This window comes from Chlorocebus sabaeus, chromosome 13 (assembly GCF_047675955.1).
Source record: "Chlorocebus sabaeus isolate Y175 chromosome 13, mChlSab1.0.hap1, whole genome shotgun sequence".
Taxonomy (NCBI): domain Eukaryota; kingdom Metazoa; phylum Chordata; class Mammalia; order Primates; family Cercopithecidae; genus Chlorocebus; species Chlorocebus sabaeus.
The window spans coordinates 75854076-75875275 of record NC_132916.1 but is presented as its reverse complement, the minus strand read 5'-3'; the positions used below and the strand labels follow the sequence as shown (position 1 = coordinate 75875275).

At 39.7% G+C, this 21200-nt stretch overlaps 1 long non-coding RNA gene across 2 annotated transcripts in view; it reads left to right on the top strand.

Annotated features, from left to right (window-relative positions):
• LOC103240196 (uncharacterized) overlaps positions 1 to 21200 on the top strand; it is a 297396-nt gene that overhangs the window by 237646 nt on the left and 38550 nt on the right. The window contains exons 1-2 of one of the 2 annotated variants that reach the window (XR_499866.3): positions 1384 to 2149; positions 6162 to 6275. This is a non-coding gene — a long non-coding RNA (uncharacterized lncRNA). Of the gene's footprint in view, positions 1 to 1383; positions 2150 to 6161; positions 6276 to 21200 lie in introns of those variants that run through there. The other variant, XR_499871.3, reaches the window with a different exon arrangement.

Sequence of the window (21200 nt, the reverse complement as noted above, 5' to 3'; positions counted from 1 at the left end):
CATTCATATTTTTGTAAGAATATTGGTTACATGTAAAATTGTGGGAGGCAGAAGTTGAAAATGAACTATCAAAACATGACAACCTAAATAATGTGAGAAAAATTATCTAGAAATTCCTTTACTTAAAATAGGATAATAAGTCAAAAAAAAAAAAAAAAAAGCCAGGTGTGGTGGTACACACCTGTAATCCCAGTTACTCGGGTGGCTGAGGCAGGAGAATCGCTTGAACCTGGGACATGGAGGTTGCAGTGAGCCGAGATTGTGCCACTGCACTCCAGCCTGGGCAGCAGAGCAAGATTCCATCTCAGAAAAAAAAAAAAAAGAAAGAAACAGAAACATTCATTGGTGTGAAAATACACAAAACGAGGTTACAACATTGTTGTTGTTGTTGTTCCCCAACCCAGTATTTTTATGAGTCAGACACATTCTGCTGATAACGTTAACTAACACATGTGAAGGGGATTGGGGAGGGGAGGGGAATGGGAGATGTGCTTGAACAGGTCGCTCAGGTAATCCTGATGTGCTTCTCTTCCCTGACTCCTCCCGTTGAGAGTTTCTTGTCTATATTTCACTGTACTCAAAAGTATAGATACACTAATGGAAAATTTTGTCTGTGATAATCTGTTATAATTTTATAACAAATAAAGACGTTAGTTAATTGACATGCACTTGAAATACGGATGTGCATAAATTATACTCTCATCTTTATTAGTTGGAAATGATGTAAATAACATACAGGATTAAAGCCTACCTGGAACTGAATCCCAATCTTGAGGAAGTAACAGAACTTCCTTGGTTCTCAGTATCTAGAACAATGGGAATAGTTCCATATCTCATATAATTCTTAAGGACATTCAGTGAGAAAACAGATAAAGAGTTCCTGGTATTATATCTGGTAGATAGTACTTGCTCAATAAAATGTTCAATAAAATACTTGCTCTTTTCCTCATCTTGGTCAGTCATCCACAGTTAAACTTGAGTAACTCTTATTGAGCAGGCTGTTTTATTTGTTAAATTTTTGCAGTTGGTTTTCCTTTTGAAATCTAGACTGGGATTGTGGGTTCCTGAACAGAGCAGGACCACAGCTCTTGTGTGGTACTCTGACAGGAACAAGAGTCTTTTGGGAACAACACATTCACTGAAGGTGGACGCAGGTGGTCACAGGTGAACATTGTGGAGGGCAAGGTCAGAGAGGTCAGTGCTTCCAGGACAGAGCTAGGGGCCTATCCTGTGCTTTCTTACTGCCATCTCTTCCACGTTTCTAATCTTCACCTTTATTATCTTTTTCTTTTCACATATTCTGACAAAAATGCTCTCAATCCATGATAATTTTCTTGGCTTTTTTTTTTTTTTTTTGCATGTGAGAAATGTGCTACTCTTCTGACCATTTTTGTGCTAATCATTGATTGCTGCTCACCCACTTGAGATGGGGGTAAATACTTGCAATGGACTGAATTAGCCCTTTCTGTTTATTGTTGGGGAAGAACAGATAATTTCATTCCTTTGCTATCTCAGTCATTTACTAAAAGGAAATATATGTTAAGGTCGACTTTTCAGAATTTTGTTCAAAATGGTTACTTTGAGTCAAATACTAGTTTTTCAGTGGAACTGCTTCTTGGTTCTTCATTGGAACCCACATCTACTCTTCCATCTTCAAATAACAGGACAATGGAAATTTGTTCCTGTTGCTTTCTTCATCCTCAGAATTCATCTGTTGTGCTGGGTCATCCAATTTTCTATTCTTCCCTTCCTCAAAAGAAGTGGCATAATCCAATGGATGTCTAACTTAACACACAAAGGCAGGGAAAAATGGGTTCTAGTTTATTCCTTGGTTGTTGGGAGGTGGAGGAGTTTGACTTGCTCTATGACTCTCTTTTCTCATCTGTGTAATTTGGATAGTCATTCTAACATAACGTCCTCCATTTCAACTTCCTGCCTGGACACTTTCACTGGAGACTGAATGCAAGAGCCATTCTCACTGGGATGCGACAGCTCTGGAGACTTCTCATAGATGGTGTTTGGAACACTCCAGGCTTGCAGATGGGCCTTTAGACACTGCCTGTAGTACTGCTTAGCGACAGCTCTACAGACATAAAGAGATTGCAGTGGCTGCTCCCTCCTGGCTCCATCATTCAACAGAGCTCCACAGGTAATCTGATGACCATAATTGTAACAATAAGGCTCTATGGCTTAGAGTCTTGACTCTGGAGCACTTCAAAAGATAGAGTCGGAATTTAGTTATTTGGGCTCAAATAAAATTTGACTTTCCCGAGTACTGAAAATAAAATAAAATGTTTATTCCTAGTATTTTTATTATAAAGTGGTAAAAACTGCCTCAAGATGGTTCTAGGTGCTGAAGTGATCAAGGAAGTAACTAGTTATAAGCAGATTATAAAAACCTAAACCTATGATAGCCAACCTTTGATTCTGTGTATCTCAAAGTGACCTCTCTGTCAGGACATTAATTTGAATCTTACTCTGGTGTGATGAAAAAAGAAATTCTCATTTTCATTTTGCTTTGTAAGGAATTTATTTACCCTTCCCTATGCTTATCAGCATATCGTTTTCAAAATCAGCTTAGCAGACCAACTGTGACCTTTCCAATTGAAACGAAACATCTTCCTTTTTATCAACCAAAGGTTGTGGCTTTTGGCAAGAAATTACCCAGACGGATTTATTAATTTTAGCCTCTTAACAGAGACTCACTCAGACTCACCTAACTGATGAGTTCCCAGATAATAAAGAAAAAGACCATCTTAGAATAAAAATAACAACTCAGAATCTGAACTGAATTTGCCTGGAGAATTTTCATTGGTTCATACCAGATGACTCACTTTACAGTAAATTCCAAGTCTGTGGCCAGCAAATGTGTGAGTCTGAGTCAGATAGACAAGAACCTTAATAAAACAGGAGCCAACGGCCCTGGCATTCCTCTTAGCAGTGCCATGAAAACACAGGCACTAATAAACTGCTTTGTGAATTGTCTTTCTGGGAATATCTATATGTTGCGAAAGGCTTGTTATTCCTGCAAAAGCCTCTGTGCTTTCCTGTGAGAGGGCCGGGAAGCAGGACTTGCTGTGCTCTTGTTCTTTAATCACTCATGAGGCAACACAGGGTAATATGATTGTATCATCTAGCCAGCTGACAAGAAGAGATTAAAAATTATTTCAACAGCAATACATTAAAACTCCAAAGTAGTCTAGGGCACTGCGATGACCTCCATCGAACCCTTGCTATATGACTCAGAAGCAAGATGCAGCCAAGTTGGGGCCAAGGCGGATTTTGAGAAAAAGCAAATTCTGACTTTTCTGCCTCACTGGATTCAGCATCTCCTGCTTACCCAGAGCTGTCTGACACAGCACGAGAAACTAGCGGAGTCTCATAAAGTGTGTTACTAAAAAAGCTTAGAGGACATTGATTTTAAATGAGAAGAATTACTGCTCATGTGGTTTAAAATCCTGGTGGTCACTGTGGGTCTCCTCTGAATACCAAATCTCCTTGTTGAGCACTTGCTGGGTGCCTTCTCGACAAAAATGGAAACCTGAGTCAAAAGGGTCGCCTTGAAGTCTCTTTCCTCCTTTGTCCCTTCCACGTGGCAGAGCGTATTTTTGTAGTTTGAGATCAAGTCTGCCAACTTGCATTAGCATATCATCTGCCTGGTTACCAAGAAAATGTGCCTGAAGAAGAAAAACAGGAGCGTGTTCACGGTCATTAGGCTCACATCATGAGCATGAATCAGCAGTTTGGAATTTGCAAGGCTGGGGCTGAAGTAGGCTGGGGAGCCAACAGAGCCAGCAGAGTGGGCAGGAAAACTCCAGGCTGCCTGACTACCCCTTGCCTCCTCCTCAAGTGCAGATCATCCACCTCTGGCTAAGGAAAAGGCCGACAGACCCATGATGCAAGGATGTCCTAATTCCTGCATGTCTGCATTTTCCTGACTTCTTTAACAAATGTTGACCAACTGTAAAGGCAAAAAATATGTTTGATAGTAGTTATATATGAATCTTTGTATTTGAAAGAAATAGAAATTGATGCAAAAAATTAATTTACTCTGATTTGCTTTGGACATTTTCTATCATTGGTGTTTGAAAGCAATACTAGTATGCAGATACTAGTATGGCTGATTTATGCCATGCACAATAGATATACATGAGATGAAAGATAATTTTAAACTCCTGTAGTGCTAGCAGTAATGTAGATAATTGACAATCTGTCTTGTTTGCTCCTACACCTCCTGTGCATAAAACAATGCCCGCTTTGTAATAAACACTCAGGAAATGATTAATAAATGAAGTCTGTCTTTTTGTCTTCCCTACATCCTTGTGTTACAGCATTTCTCTGTGTGTTTGTTCCATAAAATGTCTAAGTGAAGTCATAGCTACATTTTTAAAGCACCATGTTGCTTTGCATATACCTTTTGATTATCTTACTGAGTTCTCACAAAACACCCTTTAAATCTTCATTTATCAGATGAGAAAACTAAGGCACGGGCAGGTCAAGTGACTTACCCAGAGTGAGGGGAGTTACTTGACGGTAGAGGCAGGACTTTAACCCAGATCTCCTGGCTTTTCAGGGCTTTCACACTCTCCCACAATGAACAAGGTTATCAGTCAGAAACTCTCTCCTAGTTATTGTGACTTTGGGTCAAGACTTTGGGCTACAGTGCTGCATCTTGCAGGAAGTCTGTGATCAGGGGCAATTGATCATTTGACCCTGTTATCAGTTATGAACCCTGTAGAAAGCTTTGTTTTATCAGACTGCGTTCTAAAGAAGCAGAAGGTTTAGAGTAGTTGCCTTCAGAAGCAGCACTTCCAGGAGACAGGGAGGGCTGGAGCAAAGACAGGGTGGTGTTTAGGATTGGGCACCAGCAATGTGTAGATGCAGAACCCCCAGGTGTTCACAAGAAGGGCAGCCAGGAAGGGACATGGGCAATGCTTGGGCCAGACTACACTTCCTTCTCTGTGCTGCCTGTGCCATCTTCTCTTCCTAATCTGTGTGGGTTGCCATCATTCCATGGCTCTCCCAGGTGATTTCTCTAGTGCCCATGACTTAGTGCTGATGGGATTAATTTTAATGGCTCTACACAAAGTCAGAATGCTCTTTTAATAATATACTATTGATTTTCTCCATGCATTGGGTGTAAGCTTATTTCTGCATGGGGTTCTGTGGAGCAATAGGAGTTTACATTTATATTCAAATCTGGCGGCCATACGACAGGCCTCCTCTAAGGATGAGCACAGACCACTGAAGTACACCACTATGAATCTGTATAATGAAAACTGCCTTTGCTACTTTCCTTTTTCATTTCAGAAAAAAGAAATATATTTTGTATACATCAATGAAATTATTAGAATATCTTCTGATACAGAGCACAGCTCTCTTGGGAAACCAGACCTCTTATGGGCGAAGAGATAAATAAAATATTAGGAAGCTAAATCATATGTATCTTTATCTTGGCTCTTAGCAGCAAGGCAACTTTATGGAATGTGATTATAAATTATTGAAAATTTTCTTAAAGACAGAAAACTATAAATAAAAGTCATCCAAAAGAAAAACATTGCCGTGATTTATGTGCATTCTTTAAATGATTCATCAAGAGAAAATTAGAAATATTTGTTTATATGCTTGTTTGATTATGAGATGTTTTGGTCAAAAATAATTTAATAGGGAATCTGTTTTTACTCGAGTCCAAATTGAAATTTCAGAAATGGGCTACCCCTATGCAGAATTCATCATCATAAATGTTAAGGATTTGAGGAGTTTTGGGGACTAACTATGAAGGCACCCTGTTATCGAAACTTACTTGTGAGCACATATATGTGGCTGGGTGTGCCGGGTGGGGCAGCAACGTGAGGTCAGATTGTGTCCTTGCTCTTCTCATCCTTTAGAGTTCTTCTCCCTCAGGGTACTCCAGCTAAGAAAGTATGGACACTTCCCCTAGTTTAGAATGCACTTCAGATGGATTCTATCTGGATGTGAAGTCATGTGATGTGAACTAATGGCTAGATTTCTACTGAGGAAGCTTGGGGTCCTTGTCTATAAGGTAAAACTATCAATATTATCAAGCTCTTATGGTTAGTGAGGATAGAATGGCATCATGACTGTGAACATCTTTTATGAAGTAGAATGCTGGGCTGAGGTCAGCTGTCTTTTCTGTCTAGAGGATAAAGAGATCCTCCTGGCTCGGCAGACTACTCTGCTCTGATGGAAGTCCTATCCTGGTCCAAACATGAAAGAATTCCCAACATCAAGATTGACTGAAACATATTCAATGGGTAAGTGTGATCTTCACATATATATCTATTGGAAGTATAACAAAATTCTTCCATTTGTGTGGTGGTGAATGTAAAGTTTGTGTAGTGGTGAATGTAAAATCAGAATGTAAAATCAGAAAATCAGAACCTGGGCTACTCTCCACTGTCCTCCACAAATTAGCTCTGTAAACTTGGGTAAGTCACTATACCTTTAGGCCTTATTTATATTATTTGTAAAAACATGGGATTTGGATTAGGACACACGACAAGTGTTAAAATTATGATACTAAAAGAAATGTAATAAGTAGATCTTTTAAAACGGTAGCTCCTTTAATATAGTTTAAGCTTTGATAAGAATCAGGGGAAAATAGTTCAACTCAGCTTCAACTTCTCAAAAATCATGATTTCCACTTAAGAAAGATGACCCTCCAGGGGAGAAGGGGAATCAGAGAGGGACATGGTACCCTACTGTGCAAGCCGCAGGAGGGCACACATTTTGTCTGAGAAGACACATGTTTTTAGTCAAACAGGACTCTACACTTGTGAGGAACTTACTGTGGTGAAGGTAACATGCTTTATCCCTGAGAATCAACTTGAAAAAAAAGGATCCCTGAGAATCCTTGAAAAGGAACGGAACTCCTAATCAGGAAACACTGCATATAATTTAAACATTAGAAATGAAAGTGTGTGCTAAGAATGAAACAGCAATAATGATATGGGCCTTTTTTCTTACCATTCTGTTGCCTGAATTCAACATCTTCCTTTGGAAGTGCATCTTGTCTTCCCTAGCTGAACAAGTGTCTAGAGTCAGGGATGGGAAGCAGTAGGCAGAGGTGTGTGGACACACAGTGACATGGAGATGCAGGAGGAGCAGTTATTAACAAACACTCCAGTTACAAGACAGGCTTGGAGACAAAGTCTTTGAGACAAAGACTTAAAGTCTCAAGGAGCTCTGGTAGTATTCATCTTGTACAGGAAGCAGCTGTCCACACAGAACTCCATACCCATTTTGCCTTCACTCCTTGCATAATAGGAAAATATATAGTATTTTATTAGGAGCTAGTGATATTTTTCCCTTTTCTTTTGGCTTTTCAGTGGAAGGAGGAATAGTAGAGAGCAGGAAAGAAAATGCGGTAACTCAATTAGGAAGAAGGTATAGGTACTAGAAATAGTCTTTGTGGAAAGAACATCATATTGAGAGTAAGAGGGTAAATTTTGTTGGAAAGGAAATGAGGAACAAATCGATACAAGGTAAAGTAGTTGCCAAATCATAGGAAAGAGTAGAGACAGAAACATTTTTTAAACTTGTCAAAACAACCCATTATTGTACGGCCTGTGCCAAGGTCTTTAGAGTCGGTACATTTATTTATGTTTGCTCCTCAGACCACTATAACTGTTTAGTTTCTCTCCCAGCAGACAGGCATTGCTGACTTGATATTCTGGATTCTGTATCGGCCATCACACTTGGCCACTTAAATGCTTTACTTGGACCATGGCCCTGGCACACATTTATCTCCAAGTTCATACTAAACCCCTTTATTGTAGTGGTTTAATGGGCATTTAGTAGATTGAAACGCGCCTGAGAAATAACCACTTAACAACTCGCTTCTATTGCATGGCTTCAGAATCTACTCACTGGTGCCTCCAACAGTTGTATGTGTTGCCCAAGCATGTCCGGAGAGGTGAACCGACAGCCAACCACTTCTTTCACCAGATCACACCGTGATATGACACAAAATATCACCATGACTTGGAAATCCCATCTTTTGAATTTCTATCTCTGGTTATTCCATGAAAGGAAAATGTTTAACAATATCTTCAGAATGTAGAGCTTTAGAGCTCTGTTTCCTGCGGAATAACTTAATTAAGCACAAGTAATTTCAGACTATGCACAGGAGGGCATGAGTAGTAACTGGTTACCATTTGATGATAGGATACATAGTTTAGCTCCCTCAGGACAATCTAGTGACTATATGAGACACTAAAGAAATCATAGGGGCCCACCTTTGATTTTACAGTCGGAAGAACTATGGTCAGAGTGGCTGCTGCTTGTTCAAGGTCACACATTAACTATGCAGAGGCAGAATTAAAACTGACGTCTACTGACTCTGAGGACTGTGATCTTTCTTCCTCACAGTGCTGTCTGCTACAAATTTCTAAAATATAATGGTACATAATGTGCAGATTATAAGTGGGCATTCTTTCCTCTAAGTAACTGGCTTTTCAATTTGTTCTGTTCAAACTTGGTTCAAACATTTATTTTTCTAGCTTTGACTTTGAGATTCTTCCAAATACTTGGAGACACCATGCACAAAGACACTGCATGCAGTGCACTTAATGTTAAACGCACTTGCTGCCAGAATGAACAAGAGTAAAAGGAGAATTGCACTCAAAGGCCGACATAGGAACCAGTCTCCAACTTGCTGTACTTCAGAAGTACACTGCAGATAATTGGATGATATTCCTCTATACAAGTGTAAATGGGTAAGGTACTTCATCATCAGACTGCCTTGTGATTTAGCAAGTCTGCATTCAAAGATATCTCTAAATGCACATAAATGACTCAGGCTTTGTAAGCCGGAGAGAATGACAGGACAGCAAGTGATCAGTCAATGTCTCAGAGAGTTGGTGCCAAGAAGATGGAAGTAAAAATTGAGAGGAGCAACCCATAGCCAGGTCTGGATGTAGAACGTTGGTAAGGAAATAAACACTAAAAGTTCAGCATGCACATGTCCACGAAGAAGCCATTTTGACAGAAATGGTGTCATAAAGGGTAAATGAGAAAAGTCCCTTCTCTCTATTTGTTCTTGGTGTTACTACATTTTTATTATAGATTATCCCCGAGGGAGCTGAACTATGTATCCTAACATCAAATGGTAACCAGTTACTACTCACGTCCTCTTGTGCATAGACTGAAATTACTTGTGCGTAATTGAACTACTCTGCAGGAAACAGAATCCTCTAAATATCCTCAGCTTCCTAAAAGAGATTGCTATAAAAAATCATAAAGTTAGTGCTCAGAATCTCAAATTTGATAAAGAGGTTTGTAGTTTTACACTATTCATATAGCACATTTTATTTTCCCTTATGTATTAGGCTTCCAGTCCCTGGGGCCCTAAGACCTTCCAAGAAAATACTACCTGAATTTTTTCTTTCTGTTATCAGACTATTTCCCATAGGCCTTAGCTACATAGCTGACTGACGTTGCATTTACAAATAATATACAGGCAACGCTCTATTTGTGATGTAAGTATGATTGGCTTTTAGCTATATTTCAAAGATGAACATTGAGTAATATTTTCCCCAGGGAGCCCCAGCAGTGAAATACCCCAACAACATTGATGTTTTTTGCAACCTGACCCAGATATCTGGTTACCCTTCATATGACTGGGAGATTGTTCTCTGATTGCCTGGTTACACTTAATACACTCAGGATATACCTCTTTGGCCCCCAAAGAAAGGAAATCCAGTGTCTGTAATTCCAGTGCAGCCGAAGACAACAGGATTCACATCCAGTGACTGGCTACAGCGCTTAGCACTACTGAATTCCGATAAAAGTGTTGTCCCTTCTCCAGACAGATAAAAATGGACTTTGCTTTCTCAAAGACTCATGAGTATCCCAAAAATTCTACTTTCCCTTCTCATATGTAAACCTCAGAATCTTCCTTGGAGAGGTGAGAGACTCGAACACTTCACTCTCTTCTTTGGTTAAGGATTCTTTCCTTTCAGGAGGCTGACGGTTGGCTATAATATTTGCTTATGTTTCATCCATTCTCTTTGAGTCTGAGTCTCTCTGTGGAGGTCCAATTGTCTAGGGGTGAAAAGAACCCATTCTAGCTCCAGTCATTGAATGAGAACATTAGTCCTTATAAAAACAACTATATTAGGGAATATTACTGGTTTCTACAGAGAAAGTAGATTTTCTGCTAGAATAGAAATGTGAATACTTCCTCTACTTTAAAGTACCGAAAATGTTCTATTTCACCTTTCACAGTGCCAAAGTCACCTCTGTATCACTCAAAAGTATGTGTTGATTGGCCAGGCATTGGTGGCCCACGCCGGTAATCCCAGCACTTTGGGAGGCTGAGGTGGGCAGATCACGAGGTCAGGAGATGGAGACCATCCTGGCTAACATGATGAAACCTCATCTCTACTGAAAATACAAAAAATTAGCTGGGCGTGGTGGCACACGCCTGTAGTCCCAGCTACTTGGGAGGCTGAGGCAGGAGAATCACTTGAACCCAGGAGGTGGAAGTTGCAGTGAGCTGAGATTGTGCCACTGCACTCCAGCCTGGGTGACAGAGCAAGACTGTCTCAAAAGGAAAAAAAAAAAAAAAAAAGGATGTGTTAATAAACAAAAATTAAACTTTAAAAAACACATTGTTTTCCCATCACTTTTATTGTCTGATTGAGGATAATTACCTCATATTTGTCTCATTCAGTTCATCTTTCAACATGGGATTCTAGCTATAGAAGTTGTCATGAAATCAACCAAAGTTATCAATAGAACCCTGGCTTTAGAAGATGCTGCCTTGGGTTAACAAAGAGGAGAAAAATAACCTGTGTTTAAGTGTTTAATTCTGTCTTCATAATGTATTTATTTCAAAGATTTTTAAGTGGAAATATAGGACTTTGTAAAATAAGTTTTTAAAAATATCCTTAATTGTTCATGGCCAGAGGAGATGAAATTGCCAGAATAAGGATGACGTCGAACACCCAGGGGTAGAATAGGAAGGATGTAAATGTGAAGATACCAAGAGATGGCATCCTTGTTTCTCCATCAGTGCCTGTCATCACCAAGCTACCTTAAATGATCACATAATCTAAGGAAAATGAGTGGGCTTAGTATGCAAATGCAACTTATAGACAATCCCCAGCTTTTCTTCCAGCATATTGCAGTCCCTGAGCCCATAGCGTAATAGAAATTCTGGAAGCTAGCATCTTCTAATCCAATAGAGCTCAATGGTAATAACAAAAACCTCTAAAAAAGTCCTGTCTCAAGCTCAGAATAAGTTGTAACCTCCTCATCTCTTTTTCTGTGTTGTATCTGAGTAGCAGTGTTGAATTCAAGCAATTAAAAAGTGGAAAATATTTGTAATATTCATGTATCAATAACACTGGTTAAACACTTATATATATAAAATGCACATATATGAAGTGCATAATTTAGCACTTACTATAGGCCAGATTCTTAATTTTGTGCATTGTCTCACTTGTTTCTCAAAGCAGCGCTGTGTGAAGTAGATACAATTCTTTTACCCATATTAATAGTTGAGAAAACAATCTCAAAGAGCAGAAATGACTTGCTGCAAGTTATACCATGAGTGACAGAGCTGAGAGGTTAGCACAGTCTCTCTGACAGAAACACCGTAGCTTATAGCCACCATGCAACATTGCCAAAACAGTAAGGAGGTATTTGAGTTTTCAGAGTCTGCGCACATACGCAGTTGATGGCTGTTCAGAAACTAAATATGAAAATAGCTTGGCTTGTGCAGGGCAGAAAAATGTTTATTCTATTTCCTAGGATGTAGGCTGGTGGCAGAAAGTAGACCCTGGAGAACAGGAGCACTTGGTTTCAAATAAAATACCTGCATTAAATATTCAGCTTTCCTGCAGCTTTATGTGAGTACAGTACCAGAGGAATGGGCAAACTGGCAGTGGAAGGCTTGGTATAAACAAATCTCTGCACTGGCCCCATTGAAGGCCTGATACTTCATCAACTGGTGAGACCCAAAAGGGGTACCAGGAACACACAGTTTCCCCAGGGCCATTGCTGCAGTCTCCCTGGTTAGATCGTGGTGCCATTCAGGCCTCCAGGTTGATAGGAATGGATGTGGATTAGTTTCACAAAGCTACTTCTCTTTAGCCCCAGTCAAATGCAGCTGTCCAGGTAAACCTAATGCCAGCAATGATCTGATAGGCACCTTTGTGGTTGCTTGGATAATAGGTATGTTTATTTCCTCTGTGATGTCTGGGCAAGTGCCAAGTTTCAGGCCTCTGGCTAAGGAAGCAGAGGGAGTAAATGGGAAATTACCAGAGGGCTGGCTCTAGCTGAACATTTTTGCCAGCAGCTATTTGATCATTCCAAACATAAAGAGGACAAGGAAGAGCCAAATTCATTTTGCAACTGGAGTCCTCTGGGTGTTCAGTCTCTTTGTAATATACTGTTAATGTGATTAAAATGGAGGCATTTAGACTTAAATGGTTGTTGGAATAAATTAGGGACATCAAAATTGGCAGAGTTTAGATTTTGAAGAACTCCATTCTGTCAGCTCTCCATGGAAGTTAATCACTCCAATATTAAGCTGTTTTTTTCATCATGTGAAATTTGGCAGTGGACAAAATCAACAGGGTCACAGCTTCAAAGAGGAATCCACTACATTTTCGCAGAAAAATGTGCCTAAGAATGCCTCTTTTAAAAGACCTAAGAGGAAGCAGCTATTAATCAGAGGGTATAGAAGAGGTTTGTGTGTGCATACATGTAATTACGTATACACAGTATCTGAGAGCCAGTCAGTGAAACCGATTTTTTAATGCAATTTGCTGTCTTCACTTTTCCCTTGGTTGGTCTTCCAAAATAAAAATAAGCAAAAATTCAAATAGCAAAAACATCTCTCAATGTACCTGTGACACAGATATACACATACATGTATATAAACACATATACACAGACAGGTAGCATATGAAGAATAAGATGGTGAGAGATGTGTATGTATTTATATGCACACATGCACATGTGCACACTGACATTTTGGTTGCCTGGGTAGCAAGCAGAGACAGAAAGCTGCCCAGAGTAGAGCTAGCCACTTCTTGAAGATCTGACATGTCTCAGACAGTCGTGGGTAGCTCAGAACGAAGTCTTTGAAGAAAGCAAATTTGAATGTTTATGATAGTATTTATACCTCAGACTTTTTTTTTTTTTTTTTTTCAATCCTCAGACTCCTTAAGTCCATGGGGAAAGGGCTGCAAAATAGGAGGCTGGCTTTTTGGCCTATGAATTAATGACAGTTTCTGGATCAGCTATTTCCCAGAGAACAAATCTCTCAACACACACACACACACACACACACACAGAGACACATACACGTATACAGAAATATACACATGCACTCAACATTATCAGTTGTTCTGTATATGTGTGTCTACCACATTGTTAATGGTTTTCATTTTCAGTGTTTTGAAGATTTTCCTGAAGGTTATCCAAATAGTAGCTTTGCAAAAAAATACATAAAAGGCCACGTTCAAACTGTCTTTTGAATGATGCCCTTGCTAGTCATGAAAATAAGCTCTTTTTCATATGCCTGGGTCAGTACTAAAAAAGAACCCGGCACTAGCCGTAATGAAAATCCAGTCTGGGGACTAGGAGAAATGGAATATACTGTGCCTTTTCTCTGAAATCATGATTCCATCCTCAAGAAGGCTATAGCAAACAATATTTAGGGGTAGAAAGTGTCACGTGTAAAATATCCACTGGGAAGAGAACTTTCACTTACAATACTCCTGCATATGCTAGAGAAGAAAACAAAGCCTTTATTTCCTATGGTGTATCAATGTTGGGCTTTTTGTGTGATCAGGTAAAAGGCAGTGTGGGCTACAGGTCTGGGGACCAGTTCTCTGTTTTAGGCGCTGATTCTACATAGTTCGTGGCCTTGGACAAATCATTAACCCCTATTCAGAACTCACCTGTAAAATTAGGATGAACATGTCAACCTCCTCCCTATTGTGGTTGAGAAGAACAAAGAAGATTCTTAGACATCACCTGTTTGAAACTAACAAAGGACTTTATAAATATGAGCTATGGGGATTTACATAGAGGGAAACTAATGCATGCAAGTAGGAAGTGTAGCGCTTCCTTCTTGAGAGGAAGAGGCCTCAAGAGGAAGGCATCCCTGCAAAGGCAGGAGGGACTGGCTGCTATTGTCTAACCCATGTGGAATGAGTGAGTCCTCTAAGGGCCTTTTTCATCTCCGTCTTCCAAGTGCTCACTTGGTTTGAATGCCTACGTGGTCAATTTGAGTTGAATTTCCAGCCTGCTAGTGTGTGTTGATGTGGTTGTTGCTGAGAAACTTGCATTTCCCCTATAGATGAGTTGATATACCTTTCTATAGAGTCTGACTTCCTGATCTTTCCTCCACTTTAGTGCTAATGTAATAAAAATACAATTGCTGCATAATGATCTAAAGCCCTAATTGATTCTCCAGTTACTGTAATTGTGTCTCTGACCTCCAAATCCACACTGAAGTCTGTTATTGGTGGAGCATTGTAACCAGAGCACAAGACTGGAATGCATGGTGGGAGAACCTCAAGAAAAGGAGATCTTGTTTTAATTAAAATTAGACCTTACTCACAAAAGAAAAGAGTTATTCTCAGGCCTTGGATGCTAACAGGAGCAAGATTCCTCCTGAGGGGAGTGAACCTCAATGATTTTTTAAAAATGTTACCAGCTTTTCAAATAAGTAGGCCGCTCAGTCCCTTAACAACCTAGATAGATAGCCTTTCTATAAATAGCTCATCCTATTACATTCCTGTTTATTCTCTGTTTATGTGGTTACTGGCTTTATTCTTGCCTATTGTGGGTAGATGCCCAGGCTCCAAGGCAACTTTGTATTTTTGTCTTTTGGCAAAGCAGAGCAAGGGGTGGGAGTGAAGAAGATGAAGATGGCGACTCTCCCCCTACACCTACCAACACAGCAACCTACATACTGTCTGTCCCAATGTCCCCAAGGGCTCCAAGTAAATGATAATTTTGTCAAAAATGCAATTGAATGATTAAAAGAATATGAATGATCTAGGTAAATTGTAAAGCCTAAGATATACATACACATGTATATGTATATGCATGTGTATGTATGTATACACATTTACATTGATGTATTATGCACATATGTGCATATGTATATGCATGTAGGTATATTCATACTCTTAAATATGAATGCACTGAAACTTTAAATAAAAAGGGAGGAAGACAATGAGTGCCATCTCGTGGAGAGGAGACCTACCAGTAAATTTTCCAAATTGTCAGTACTTCAGACATTTTTTAAATGACTAACCAATATTCCTCGGAGTAAATATTTTCTTCCTGCCTTTCTAGATTTTTCGTGTAAATAACAAGAAGTGTCCTCTACATGAATGCTGTCTTGTTCCTTTGTGCCAGGACATGCTTTAAGGAATGAACTGCGTTCATGGGAGTGGGTGTTTCGGTGAATCAGAAAATGAATTCATTACTGACCCCCAGCTCTGGCAAAGGTCTCAAAAGTTGTTACAATTTATAAGAAATATGACAACAGACTCAACGACTCACTGTGTTTTAAGGCTGTGACCAGTTGATGCCATTACAGCTGCTACTCCCAACAATGTCATTCCATTACATGGTTCACACTCTGACTGTCCATGCACAAAAGCTCAGTTGAATCCAAGGCATGTGTTTTTACTTCAATTCAATAAATTGGCATCCCAATCTACTAGCCTATCTACACATACAGTCCTAGAGGCTATAGTAATGCACTATTGGCTCAGTTGCCTGAGGTGCACACATGGACAAATGCCTGCTCATACTCTGTTATGTGTAGATACGGACAAGAAGGAGAATTTACTTCTTCCTAGTGCAAACATCATCAAGGATAGAGGTTCATATCCCAGGGGGTGGTGAGAGTCTGTGGGAAAACTGAGTCCTGCTAAATATTACATGAACACAGTTCATTAATAGAAGCTCATTACTCAGCATAGGGGTAGGAAGTGTGTTAATAGCTATTACACAAATAGGATTGGAAAAGGTAACAATGTCTGAGTTTCTGAAACTGAGTAAGAAAGGGCATTACTAGTACAAGTAGCTTACATGTATCCTTGCATGTATTCATTCACCAAATATTAGGTTGGTACAAAAGTAATCATGGTGACTTTTAATGGCGAAAACCATGATTACTTTTGCACCAACTTAATATTATGGAGTGCTTATGTGGTACCCACACTAGGGATAACGCAAGAGATCAAACTGGCAAGAATGGATAAAACTCCCTGCTCTCGAAGGGCTTACGTTCTAGTAGGGAAATACAATAAATAAATATACTATTTGTTGTAGGATGATAATAATTAAGGAGAAAAATAAATAGGTAGTGAGGAGAGGCTCTTGGTTAGAGAGAATGTTGTAATTTTAGATAAGGTGGCAAGGGAAGGCCTCACAGAGAAAGGGAAACTGGAGTCAAGCCTTGGAGGAGGTAAGAGAGCAAGCTTTGGAAATATGTTGGGCAGAAGCACTTCAGGCAGAAGGATCAGTGAAGCAAAGAGCCCGTGGTAGGCCTATGTCTGGCATGTCAAGAAGCAGCAATCCGTGCACCAGGCACTGGGACAGGTTCTTCTCCACATTTAGTCTCATTATAACCTCTTCACCACAGTGAGGGAGAATCTGATTAAAATCCCATTTTATAGAGAAGAAAATCCCTTTAACCAAATGTTCACAAGCGCATATAACAAGCACACCAGGGGACTGAACAATGTGCCCAACCTGGTCAGTGGTGAAGTTAACTTGGCCCCTGGCCTTGATATTTTTGTACACTAAGCCTTGTAGCTGAGGGACTGAGCAAATGGATCTCTCAGAGGTTGGAGTATGAGGAGGTGTAGTGGGCTCAGGAGGAAAGGATGTTGTTAGGGGCAGATCTGGACGTACCTAGAATTTTTAGAATTTTTTTTTTATAAAGAACAGTTGGTGTTTTCCCTACAGACTATGTTCTTTTCATAAGTCCAGATATAGAATTTCAGTGTGGAATCTCTTTTGATTTACCATATTTTAATAAATTAGGCTTTATAATTTTTTCTCCTATTTTCAAAAGCTAAGGAATAGTTATAGTTTCTGAAGTTAATGCATCAACTACTTGAAAATCATTAAGTTGTGCTAAAGAATCTGATTGCACCTATCGCTATTACACATCTATTCATTCACCAAAGATTAGGTTGGTGCAATTCATGTCAAAGTCTAGAAATCACATTTTGTGTTCTCTGTTTTAAAAACTGATAGAAGTTGACCAGGCATGGTGGCTCATGCCTGTAATTCCAGCACTTTGAGAGACTGAGGTGGGTGGATCACCTGAGGTCAGGAGTTCAAGACCAGCCTGACCAACATGGTGAAACCCCATCTCTACTAAAAATACAAAAAATTAGCTGGATGTGGTGGGTGGGGTGGGGGTGGGGGGTGCCTGTAATCCCAGCTACGTGGGAGGCTGAGGCAGGAGAATCGCCTGAACCTGGGAGGCAGTGGTTGCTGTGAGCTGAGATTGCACCACTGCACTCCAGCCTGGGCAACAAAGACCAAGACTCTGTCTCCCCACCAAAAAAAAAAAAGAAAGTGATGTTAAATGTGTCCTGTTTTTTTCTCATTGGCTCCATTCTCTCTCTCTCTCTCTCTTTTTTTTTTTTTTTTTTTTTTTTTTTTTTTTTTTTTTTTGTGATGGAGTTTCACTCTTGTCACTCAGGCTGGAGTGCATTGGTGTGATCTGGGCTCACTGAAACCTATGCCTCCCAGGTTCAAGTGATTTTCCTGCCTCAGCCTCCTGAGTAGCTGGGATTACAGGTGCCCACTACCACGCCCAGCTAATTTTTGTATTTTTAGTAGAGATGGGATTTCGCCATGTTGGTCAGGCTGGTCTCAAACTCCTGACCTCAAGTTATCCACCCGCCCCAGCCTCCCAAAGTGCTAGGATTACAGGCACTGCACCTGGCCCCTTCTGTCTCTTATAAAGAAGCCATTATTAGTTAAAGAATCACTACTCATTTAAAGGGCTATTCAGAATTTCAGCATGAAAGATCTCTCATGAGCATAGTTATAGCCAAATGGTTTCTATGAAGAGGTGGTGATCAAAGGGAAGATGTTTGACAGGTGTGGGATGGGTGGGGAAGGGCCCATGATGATACAGGGAAAATGACGGGTGACAAGGAAGGGGCAAGGGACGGGGAAGATGAGCTGTCACAGAGCTAGGAGCTCCAAAAAGGCTATTGTCGGTCTAAGCACCGAGTTGAAGTAGCTTCTTCTCCCTCCCCTCCTAGATGGCATGCCTTCCTGGCCCGCTCCCTGGGATCTGCTTTCCTCAGATCCTTTCATTTCTACCTTTCTCAAAATGTTCAGATAAGAAATAACACCAGTCATAGCTACCATTACTTCTGTATGTGTGATACTTCAATACTTCCTATTGTTCGAGCTTATAAAAATCCTACATTCAACACACATGAAAGAGATGCAGAGAGATGAAGACATTTGTCCAATGTCACATACACAACTACAAAATAGCAGAGCTGGAAATTAAACCCAAATCTGATAGACACTGAACCCATCTTTTGTATATACTGTGTGACCACTTCATGCCTGGGGATGAACTGTCCTAGAACTGTTTTCATTTTAGTCATGAGCAATGCTCAAAAGGTAATGGAATGGGTTCCAAGGTTAAACTTCCAGACACTGGAGAAGGTGGGAATAAAACACTATTGGGTTTTGGGAATGTTCCCAGTGTTTGTCCCTGAGACAAGTCCCTGAGGTAGTGTCTTGTCAGTCCAGCTGGCATTTATGAAGCATCTACATCCACCACGCTTGATGCCTGGCTCTGGAAGTTACATGGTTGTTATAAGCAATGCTTCTCTTCTCTTTCCCTTGATAACCTACCCCCTCTTCTGGAAAGTTCAAGTTGTGGAACAATGTGCCCAGGATCCAGTTCTTTTCTTTTTCATTAAGGATAATTCTCTTACAACATTAGCAAAATCATATGACATCAGTTACTAGGAGTGTTTAAATTTTTTCATATCCACACCATTGGCTGTAATTTTTGAATCTAGATTTCATCTGTTTATCCGTTGAAAACAGGAAGCATTTGGGAGATGGTTTGTAGTATGCCTCATATGTAGCTTTTACTAAAATAAAGGACATTGGAGAGAGTCTAAGGTTTATCACCAAATTACACCAGTAGAAGCCTGCAAAGAGTCACCAAAAAAATCATATTTTAAATCTGGCAAACTGAGTCTATTTTCCGTGAACGCACATTCAGCTTATTGAAGGCAATTTTCTTGTCCTACAAGTTTTTAATTATTTTTAATCCTAGTGTGAAATGCTGAACTTCTTCATCTGCTCCATGGGTGAGTGAGGTGATTTTTAGGATCCTCACCTTTTCTGTCTCTCTCTCCCACAAAGTAGTCTGTGGACATCATTTTTCTTATCATGTGGTGTCCAGGGTTAAAGATTTTATCTCAGATAGGGGCTCATGAGGCCGGAGTTCATGGTGTCTTCCTTTATTTGAAACCCACTTTTCATGCTGTCTTAGATAGGGTCTACTTGTTTATCAATTCTCTCCCAGAACTGGTTTATATTGAGCTTATTCGCTCAAGGTCTTTTCCTCACAAATTCTTTTAAAGCCAGTTCTGTGTCCTTAAAATCAACTAAATTTAATGTAAAAGGCATACATTTAAAAATGTTCAAAAGGAGACTTTTCTATTTATGCTGATGGCATGTCATCTTGTTAGTATCAGTATACCTTCCTGGCCTTTCTAGATGTTTCTGAATCTTGATGGGAGTGGAAGGAGGTGACAGTGCTGCTGAAACAAAACAAGTCATGTGAAGAGAATGGTTGAAATTAAATGACAGGTCCATAGGGGTCGTTTCTACTGTCCTGTCTATTTTTATATAGGCTTGACATTTTCCAAAATAAAAAGTAAAGAAAGAAATACCTAAGCATTATCTTCTTGCGTATACTTAGCCTTAGCCATCTCATCTCACAGTTTGGCAGAAAATTTACCCAGTGTTTTCCTTAGATCAAAATACATGATTTCAAAAACATTCCTCTCAGTTAACTGGTAAATTTATCAGAATTCCTCAAGTTGGAATTAAGCATTAACCAATTAAATGAATAAGAACATTTCAAATTTATCAGGATATCGATTAGTTTTGTTTCCAATCTTGGCTGTACCTGTGTTACATGTAAAATAGTTGCCTTGTATTTTTAATCCCTGACACAGTATCAAAGTTGGCCATTGATATATATTTTGGGACCTTAGTGATTGGTAGAGCTGAATCAAAGGTTAGACAGCCTTTGGCATCAATCTGTGAAGGGAACTAAATGTCACTGATTACAAAGACATCAATGGGAATATAACAAGAAATCATATTTACCAGAATTCCTCTAGGGAAAAGTGGTTGGAAGAATTAGTTTGATAAGACACTACAAACAAGACTTCCCGGACTCGGGCTCAGGTGACTGTGAGGAATGTCCTACCTGATTCTGAGGATGGTGGGTCTGGAAAGGGTAGGCATATTTTGCAGAGTGTTAGGCACATCTGAGATCCTTACTAAATTGCTCAGAACAGTTCAGCACAGCCAAGAGCAGCTCTTCTTTTCTGCCACACCCTACAGAACATACAACCTCTCTCCATAATGCATGCTGAGAAAATATTTTTAAAACATTAGTTTGAAGAGACAACAAATTATTAACATGCTGTCTTGTTTAGGTGAGTCCTAGGTTTTAAGACTTAATTTGCAAGAATTAAAATTATAACCAGAATATTGGAAAGTAAAGAAATACTTCCACTAAAAAGATCTAACTCTAAGATGATTTTGCCCCATTTTGCCTCAAGAATTATACTGTTCCATGACCAGGCTCAGACTGTCTTAACCATTCACTAATCAAAGGAAAGCATGCATGTGTAAAATAAGTGAAATACCAAGGACAATTGACTGAGCCATAGCTCAGGAACTCCCTGACACCCCCGAAGACAAACTATCCCTTGGAAGACTTTACCAGCCCTGTATAGCCAGAGCTGCTACAAGGGCTATTTCCAACATTTCACATAAGCACTGCAGACACAGGTGCTGCAGATACAAAGAACATCAAATTCAGCCAACCAGCTTCAGGTTAAGAGAAGGGCAAATGTAGTCAGAACAGTGCTTAGAAATGTTTAATAAGCTTTTTTTTTTTT